Source organism: Sycon ciliatum, chromosome 3, assembly GCF_964019385.1.
Source record: "Sycon ciliatum chromosome 3, ocSycCili1.1, whole genome shotgun sequence".
NCBI lineage: Eukaryota > Metazoa > Porifera > Calcarea > Leucosolenida > Sycettidae > Sycon > Sycon ciliatum.
Window position 1 is genome coordinate 29,723,574 of NC_088645.1, and position 9,955 is coordinate 29,733,528.

At 45.5% G+C, this 9,955-nt stretch overlaps 1 long non-coding RNA gene across 1 annotated transcript; it reads right to left on the reverse strand.

Moving 5' to 3' along the window:
• Positions 1 to 4,608: 4,608 nt before the first annotated feature.
• LOC135812651 (uncharacterized) lies at positions 4,609 to 6,628 on the reverse strand. Its single transcript, XR_010552898.1, has 2 exons — positions 5,922 to 6,628; positions 4,609 to 5,139 (listed from the first exon to the last, which is right to left on the reverse strand). It is a non-coding gene; the product is annotated as an uncharacterized LOC135812651 (long non-coding RNA).
• Positions 6,629 to 9,955: the final 3,327 nt, after the last annotated feature.

Consider the following 9,955-nt stretch of genomic DNA (forward strand, 5'->3'; position numbering starts at 1 on the left):
GGGAGACTTCACCACACAGGACACCTAATCAGTGTGGCAATATGACTGGCTGCATGTTCACACAATATACTCACGACTAACAAAGAGTAGAGATAGAGCACGTTCAGGTTGGGTGTTTCCTAAACCTGACTCTCGTTCATGATTACCAACCGGGGACGCATGTTCCGAGCACTGGACGAACGGTCCGGGCTCCAGTGGCAAGTCCAGTGGCAAGTCCAGTGGCAAGTCCAGTGGCAATTCCAGTGGCAAGTCCAGTGGCAAGTCCAGTGGCAAGTCCAGTGGCAAGTCCAGTGGCAAGTCCAGTGGCAAGTCCAGTGGCAAGTCCAGTGGCAAGTCCAGTGGCAAGTCCAGTGGTTGCAATGTGAGTTTTTACTATAATAATTATTCACGTACCTACAGCTAGAAAATAATAATGAAAGACTGTGATACAGTGACTAGGGAAGTGAGACAACTCGTGAACAAGTGCTTCAACCAGACGCAGCAGTTATGCTGCACTCGTGCACGTATGGCCACGTCGGCTCACAAGGCGGTGAACACAAACGCATGGTTCACGCTCGCCACGGGACTACGTGAGACGACACCAGCAGCTCACATACATGTAACATCAAGAGTAGAATTATGTTATGTACTGGGGATCATGTACTCTTGGTGATATGCATGCCAGGCTATGCTCTTCAGCAAACAGTTTCGCATGATCTCTACACTTGAGTTCCTGTGTGTAGGCTCCAGGCATAGGCATGGCACAGGGCAGTATCAGTTCCTAATAGTATTGCCTCGACTGTGTCCTATGACACTCCGTCGTGACTGCACTGCAGCATGTGATGACTGCATTGACTCAACGTGAACTACTTCTTTCTCTGGCAAAACTCCAGTCCACCACCAGCAGCAACATGACCTGGCGCTACACGTAGTACGATACTCAGACGGATGTCCACTGCACAACTACTTCGTCAACTAGTGCCTCTGATCATGTTGTCATACAAGGCAACATACGACCCCAGCAGCACACCACCCACAGAAACAATAATACCGATAATAATAAAAATGAGAGCAGTACTACACAGCAAAGCACCTCCAGCACATACTGGTTGTGGAGCGAGGAACGCATTGCGTCCCTGCGTGAAGCTCTTGCTACCTGCAATCTGCAGTACGATCCACATCCCACTGACCCTCAGCCAGTAACCTCATTCTGGAACTTCTGGAGAGACCAGATACTGAAACTAGCCGTGCACCACTGCCAAGTGACCAGAAGCAAGTCCCGCAAAAAGTCTACGCCCACTCGTCCCTGGATGACGAAGGATCTCCTCAGCCAGATCAAAACAAAGCACAAACAGTTCCGCACCTACAAGGCGACCCAACTAGACTCAGATTGGAAACTGTACACAGCCCAGCGTAACCGAGTAACCGCTCTTTTGCGACAGGCTAAGTCCGACTTTGTCCAGCAAACAACGTCAACGGGTACAAACCTCCACCGTCTACTGAAGCACCTGAAAAAACCGCCTAAGCAAACAATTCCCACACTATCGACAACCAACTCCACTGCAGCCACGGCTATGGAGAAGGCAACAGCTCTCAACACGTTCTTTATCTCCCAAAGCCAACAGTCCATCGACAAGACCACCTGTACTACACCAGACATCAACACTACCCCTGACATCAGTCATACTCTAAATACAATCGCAGCAACAGTGGAAGAGGTCGAGAAGCTTCTATGCAGTCTAGACACTGGCAAGAGCCCAGGCTTTGACAACATCCCAACTCGGCTCCTGAAAGAAACTGCAAAGGAAATCTCCCCATCTCTCACTAGTCTCTACAATCTGTCCTTCAGAACCGGAGAAATACCACAGGATTGGAAAGACGCAACTATTACACCCATCCCCAAGTCGGGCAACCCCTCCCATCCTACCAACTACAGACCCATCTCCCTGCTCAGTATAATATCAAAAACACAAGAAAAAATAGTCCACTCTCGTCTGTACAATCACGTAGCACTGCACTTACCCTCCAACCAATCCGGCTTCAGGAAACAAGACGGGACCGAACTGCAACTCGCACGGATCGTCCACCAGATATCCACAGCTAGGGATGCGGGGAAGCATGTTGTAACGTGTTTCTTCGATCTCAGTAAAGCCTTTGATCGTGTACATCAAGGCTTGCTGAAAAAGCTGAGCCACTATGGTGTCGACGGCAAGGCTCACAATTGGCTCGAAGCCTACTTGACAGGACGCAGACAGCGGGTGCAGGTTGAAGGCACAACATCCGCCTTCATACCAATGCCAGCAGGAGTGCCCCAGGGCTCGGTCCTGGGACCACTTCTGTTCCTGGCGTACACCATTGACCTGCCCACTGCCTGTGAAAATGCTACAACCTCGTGTAGCCAGTTCGCGGACGACACTGCACTATGACAACACCAGTGCATGCAGCTAGCTGAGCTTGTAGTTGTACTGTTGTAGCTTGTCCGTGCTGCTGAGTAGATCTACGAGTACTGTGCTCATGCCTTTTCATGGTGCTTTTTTGGCGAAGGACTTTTCGGTGCATCACCATGGTCATGCCACGCAACAGCTTCGACCCGGCGTCACCTTTGTACCTAGGCTACAATTTGTAGGTACCTACATTGCTACATTGCTACAATGTAGCAAGCTAGACAGTAGTCAGTAGACTCACGTCGAGTTGGAGCAAACACGTCGTTTTCAACATCAGTTCGCTTCAAGCTATCCGTGACAAACGTGTAGAGTTCTGGAGTTTTTGTTGCAGCTTTTGGCAACGACCGGAACAAAAAGAGCCAAACTGTAAACCATGGTAAACTAGGAAGGGAGATGACCCTTCACAGCCTGAAGGATTTCACTTGAAAAGCTCGGCTGACAATGAACTTGAAGCAGGAATGATGGAGTGGGGTACACTTCAGTTGAATGTGGTTCCTGCTGGCCTTGCGTATGAATTCAACGTACCAGCAGCAGGGCAGGAAGGATGGATCAACAAGAGGAAGTCTGAAGTATCGACAGCCTCTCACTGTTTCATACGGTAAGAGCTCAGTAAGCATAATTATACTGCGAGTCTTTATGGAAGTAATAATTGTTGGTAGGACGTGTGCCTAATGTTTTTATTGATTGCAATCGCCTGCCCACAGCTTAACTAAGCTAGGTCTGCTGGTAGCTGCACGTGCAGTGTCGACGTGCAGCACAGGTGTCTCAGGATTATTGTATGCTTGGAGAGCAGCTACAGTTCATGCTCAGTAAAATCCAGTCGAGTCACTCAAGTACACGCCTGGCATTGCGCAGCCCTTCAGATGTACAGTCGAATGTCACTTATCCGGTCGCCAGTTATCCGAGCACTTTGGTTATCCGACAACCCCCGGAGTGGTAATTTTATGACTCTCAAGAGTAAAATTCTTTTAAATTTTTGTTGTTGTTCATTATACGGTGTAATATGCAATTACTTGAAGTAGATGTGATCAAGTATGCTAACATGTATGTGTACATGGAGCAATTCATGAATATGCATGATATATTTGGGTATTGTGTACATAATCCATATATCCTGTACACACACCTTGTACACACTCTCTCTAACGGTCTCTAGGCTACACTGCAATTGATATACATTAGCTCAAATTTTCGGGCAAGGCCCATCATCAGGAATAAGTCTACTGTAGACAAAATAGGGGTTTATATATATATGTGACAAGTACTAGTGGCCAAAGGTGTGATGGTATAGCGTAAAAATGTTGCAATACCACAGGAAGCGAGAATATTCTGTGTGATATGTATGAAGTGAAAATATAGTGCAGTGATAGTGCAAGATTACTAGTGTGAATATGTCTGTCATAATTTGTGCAAGAATGTGTGCACTGTGTGTGTGTGTGTGTGTGTGTGTGTGTGTGTGTGTGTGTGTGTGTGTGTGTGTGTGTATGTGCGTGAGTGTTGCTAGAAGTGTGTATTTTTCTGCGTTGCACTCACACTAGTAATCTTGCACTATCATTGCACTATATTTTCACTTCATACATATCACACAGAATATTCTCGCTTCCTGTGGTATTGCAACATTTTACGCTATACCATCACACCTTTGGCCACTAGTACTTGTCACATATATATATAAACCCCTGTTTTGTCTACAGTAGACTTATTCCTGATGATGGGCCTTGCCCGAAAATTTGATCTTATGTATGTTGGACTCAGTAGAGCGTCCAGCCCCTATATGATGTCCAACCCCTATATAGAGTCCATTGGTCCAAAATCCACTGTACAGAGTCCAAACTTGGAATCAACTGTGAGCTTAAAGTTTCGATGGACATCACTCCCTGTATAGAGTCCAGCCAATTGGCTTCACCCCTATATAGAGTCCATTGGTCCAAAATCAACTGTACGGAGTCCAAACTTTGAAATCAACTATAAAGAGTCTTTATAAAGTCCAGCCAATTAGGCATCCCCTATCGAGTTCGAAAATAGACATAGGATCTGCTGTAAGCAGTGAATATTAACCAGAAAACGGCCTCTCCCTTTAATCCTTTACATCATTCACTTCTCAAGATAAAAAAATATGTATTGAGGCGCCACTGCAGCCACGTCATTACATGAAAAACCCTACAAACACCATCCTCAAATCAAGTGGTCTCTTCGCAGACGCTGCAAATTACAATATCTCAATCATGTAGTGTTGCCAAATTATTGTGCACGCACACACACATGCACACACCCACACAACGCCAAGAAAATACCTAGAAAAAAACCAAGAATCGAAAGAGAATAATGGAGAGCCCGGGATTAATTATTTGTTTTCAAATTATTGTGCACGCGCGCGCGCGCACATACACACACACACACACACTTATACAACGCCAAGAAAACACCAAGAAAAGAGTAGAGACACAATACACACGCAACTCCAACAGCCATGCAAACGTCCACCCATTTACATGTAAAGTCAAGAGGGATAACAAATAATTATACGAAACGAATGCGTACGGGGACGGGTACACGCACGTTTACATACACGTAGTAGTGTAAGAGAGTAACATAGTGCAGTGGTCAGCATAATACTAGCACATGCTGAGAGTGCAATAGCAAGCTTCACCATTGCTCATGGCCATGCAAATGTTCAGCAGCACTCAGTTCCGCAAGCTTCTGAAGATCAGCACACCTGCAACAAATAGATAGCACAAGGATACGCTTATTACCGTAATGATGCATGGGAGCACACAACTACCAAGTTCTCAACGAATGTGATGCTCAATGAAAATCAATCCACTCAAAGACCTGTGAACAGGTGATGGTGGGTACAATAATCTATTAGTAATACGAGGAATAAGATCGTTTGTGCACACTCAAAACGCACAGACACACCAACATACATGTAGTGTACACAGTGTTTCACTTCACTGCAACTAAATTGAAATGAGATGATTTGAACAATCTGTACAGCGTTGCTGTCAGTCAGTCTTCCCCAAGATGGAAATGCAATGATTTGTTGTCACGAGGCAGTTTCACTGACACAATGTCATGTTCGTGACATCAAAACGGTTACTTCAGGGAATACGAGTATTAGCTTGAGAAGCTTTTTCTTGTCATTGGCATACAAGCAATCCTCCTAGTCCTACTACTACTAGTACACTGGCACTGCGTTTGTGGATCCCATTGTATTCGACATCATACAACAGGAAGAGTGTCGTGGAGTTCACATAATTATCACAGGGATAAAAATACATTTCTCATGAAATAAAAATTGATGATAGCTAGACGATCATATACGATTGATGCAAAGTCCTTGCAGTCCTTGAGGACTATTACGAAGTGGTTGATTACTTTTAGGGCATTCATTCAAGCAACATCAAACAAACGCGATACGCTCCTTGAAAATGGAAAAAAAATTCAAGCATAACGACAGAACAGCAGACCAATCGAAACGAGTAAAAGCTTCCTTACCTCAGTCATCGTCCTGCCATGTAGTTGGACAGCCTTTTGACACGGTGGTACAGGCAGCTCTTGTCCAGTCAAACAGGGGTATCCTTGTGGCGTCGAACGAAAGAGAGTGTCAGTGTATCTGACTCGTCAGATTGCAACTGTGCTGAACTTTTCTCTTTCTCCGCTTTCTGCTTTCATCCCTCGCTCTGATGAAACCGTTCAAACGTCTTACTGGCAGCAATGGCCAGCCAAACAGGGGATCCTTGTGGCGTCGAACGAAAGAGAGCGTCAGTGTACCTGACTCGTCAGATTTGAACTGTGCTGAACTTTTCTCGTTCTGCAATTTCTGCTTTCATCCCGCGCACTGATGAAACGTCTTCAGAGAACCACAAGACGCTTTCCAGATTTGATTTTGAACGTCTCCTTATCCTCCTTGGTTAGCTCGAGACAGATTACTGTCAGCAACTGCACAGCAGAATTGGCAGCCATGGCTGAAGTGAAGAAAGGAATGCGCTGCCACGAGGCAAGCAAAACTGAAATTTTTTAAAAAATGTGTTCTCTTTCGGGGCACAACACACAGGACGGCGTGACTGGATAAACTGGACTCCTGGACCGTGAATAGGGGACTTGTAGAAAAAGTGTACTCCTTATAGGGGATTGCGCGGCAGGATGAAGCTGATCAAAACTGAGTGGACTCCTGGACTCTGTATAGTGGATTTTGGACCAATGGACTCTATATAGGGTGCTGGACATCATATAGTGCATGGACTCTATACTGAGTCCTACATGTATATCAATTGCAGTGTAGCCTAGAGACCGTTAGAGAGAGTGTGTACAAGGTGTGTGTACAGGATATATGGATTCAAGTACTGGCTACAGTGGAGTCTCCAAACCTTGAGTATTGTGTACATAAATCAGTGAAATCCAGCCATATATGCACATAAAAAATGATATCAGTTATCCAACATATTCAGTTATCCAACATGCCTGATTCCCGAAGTGGTCGGATAAGTGACATTTGACTGTACTCTCAGTAAAATCCAGTCGAGTCACTCAAGTACATTCTGGGCGTTGCGCAACCCTTCAGATGGCCTTCTAGCTTTTGGCCATAAATGCGTCAAACTTTGAGCTTTTGTAAGAATTGTCCTGCAGTCTCCTATGGAATCCGAAGAACTGTGGTTCAGCCTGGTAGACTAGACTGTTCATATTTTCATGTACTACAGTCTATGCACAGTTGAGCCAGCGTGTATACATTGCTATGCTGTCCTTGGTGACATTCTAACCTGGTCGTTCTTAAGCTGTGTTCACAACTGGCGAGTGGACGCGATACGCTTGCGGTTCATGCGCCCCCAAACGCGCGCTCAGCTTTTCACAAAAAACAGCAATCCGAGTCGTATTTAGCGGGTGCGACACCTTCGAGTACTAATTTTTTGACCCCGCCAGTCAAAGTGACTGGCATGTACGCTGATACGCGCCTGATACGCGCTGAAAATTCCAACATGTTGGAAGTTCCATTTGGGCGCGTTTCCGTATGCATGGCGCCCCAAAAGCCAGCAAAAATACGCACAAACGCGTAGTTTCACGCGTACACGCGCCAGTTATGAACACAGCTTTACACACTCCGCTCCTCGGCGTCCCACAGTACTGTACAGCTTGGAATTGATGATGTCAGAAGTCAAAATCTAACGACAAATACTGACTTTTGGACCCACTCTGCCTATGGTATAGTATAGGGTGTAGTGGGTGTACCCCTCATGTAGCATGTACACATAGCTGTGACCTCTTCTCTAGCAGGAGTGAGTACCTGACCAGTAGAGACAGTGACCTCTTCTCTAGCAGGAGTGAGTACCTGACCAGGAGAGACAGTGACCTCTTCTCTAGCAGGAGTGAGTACCTGACCAGTAGAGACAGTGACCTCTTCTCTAGCAGGAGTGAGTACCTGACCAGTAGAGACAGTGACCTCTTCTCTAGCAGGAGTGAGTACCTGACCAGGAGAGACAGTGACCTCTTCTCTAGCAGGAGTGAGTACCTGACCAGTAGAGACAGTGACCTCTTCTCAAGCAGGAGTGAGTACCTGACCAGGAGAGACCGTGACCTCTTCTCTAGCAGGAGTGCATACCTGACCAGGATAGAGACCGTGACCTCTTCTCTAGCAGGAGTGAGTACCTGACCAGGAGAGACCGTGACCTCTTCTCTAGCAGGAGTGAGTACCTGACCAGAAGAGACCAGGTCAGTGACTATCGGTGGTGGATGCGTGAGTAAGATGTAAAGGAAAACCACCCAAACGTGACTGGTAGTACTTGTGTTGAAACGAGCGTATCTATAACTAACGAGCGAACAGTTCCACTAACGAGCGAGCTATGGAGCGAGTTAACATTCAGATGCTTTGAACTTCCAGTGCCGACTAAGCATGACTTTCGCTCAAACGGCGATTCACTAAAAGCACTGACTGTACTATTATGTGCATGCTGTAAAGTATACGGTGCTCGTTAGTGCAAACGAGCTCGACGCACAAACGAGCCGAGTTTCTGGCGAGCGAGCCAACGAGTGCCTGGTGAGATCCTTTCAACACTAAATGGTTCCATACGATAATCGAATCCAAGTTGATCCAAATGTCATCGTTGTCATGGCTCTGGCGTAGCATTGCACTGATGGGCTCCACCCGTGAATAGCTCCTCCCCCCCCCCCCGGAATTGGTGAGTTTTCGAGATTTTAGTGCCACGAAATTTGGAAGGAAACTTGAAAAAGGCCAGTCCAAAAGGTATCTCAACTGGGTTAAAATCGCATAATGTGCTGTTGCAAATTTTGTGAAACGGCCTGGATTTTCATGGTTTTCCCAATTCACTACTTTTGGCCCGATATCCCGTTCTTGCTAAGGCTTGCTTTCTGGAGAAATAGACGTCAGAAGCTTAATTGGAAAAGTATTACATACCGTAAAGTCGCGGATAAAAGCCGGGTTTGCAGACAAGCACATCGCGGATAGAAGCCTGAAAATCAAACGGGTCAAATGCATAAAAACATGTCGCGCGTAGAAGCCTGGCTTCTATGCAAGTGCGGATCGAGGAAGGTCAAGAGTGCATGCGCTATGCACAGTGCATAGTAAAACTGCCGCCGTACTGGTAGCCAGAAGTAGATCTACGCATGTCACGCGTAGAAGCCTGGCTTCTATGTGCACACAAGCCTGGCAAAAATATCAGTGGTGCATATAAGCATGGTTTGCATACAAGCCTGGTTTGCATTAAAGCCTGATGCGGAAAGCGGCTTATGTGCTTATAAGCCCGGCTTTTATCCACAACTTTACGGTAAGTGAAAATGGAAGAGTATTACATAATTAAAATTGGAATAGGATAAACTTAAAAATCAAGGTCTATAGTTATGGGTAGCAACAAAGACCCAAGTGCCATCAGTATGTATTGCTTTTTTTGTATTTAAAGAGTCGGCGTGGAGAAAGCAACTTTATTAGTGCAGTAAAGAGTATAATAGATGCAGACATGGCCAGACAACAACGAGTTCATGGATTTTAAAGGATTATTATGTTATTCAAAATCGATTTTAAGTTATATATTTTAGCACTATGTTTGACACCTGTTATGTAATGCTGCATCACTTCCCTTTTTTGTTCACACTTTTAATTATGCTGTTTTCATGTTCTTTTTTGTACACAGTACCCTCAGTTCCGATACTATTCACTGATGAGCGGAACACGAAAATCGATTTTGAATAACATAAAAATCCCTTAAAATCCATGAACTCGTTGTTGTCTGGCCATGTCTGCATCTATTATACTCTTTTTTTGTATTGCTATTATTTTACATCGCAAGTCAAACGGGCAATGTGTGGCACATGCTGTGAATATTCCATAAAATTCCTTGTGATTTCTTCTATTTTAATTCCATAAGAAAATTCCTTAAAAAATCCCTGAAAAATCCCCGAAGATCAACCCACATACATGTACCGTAAAATCCCGCCAGAGCGCCTCTACCTCCTCGACGCTTCAGGTGGGGAGGGGCGGATGGGCGAGTCCTACTTGCCGCATTCAGTGCTACATGAAAAAG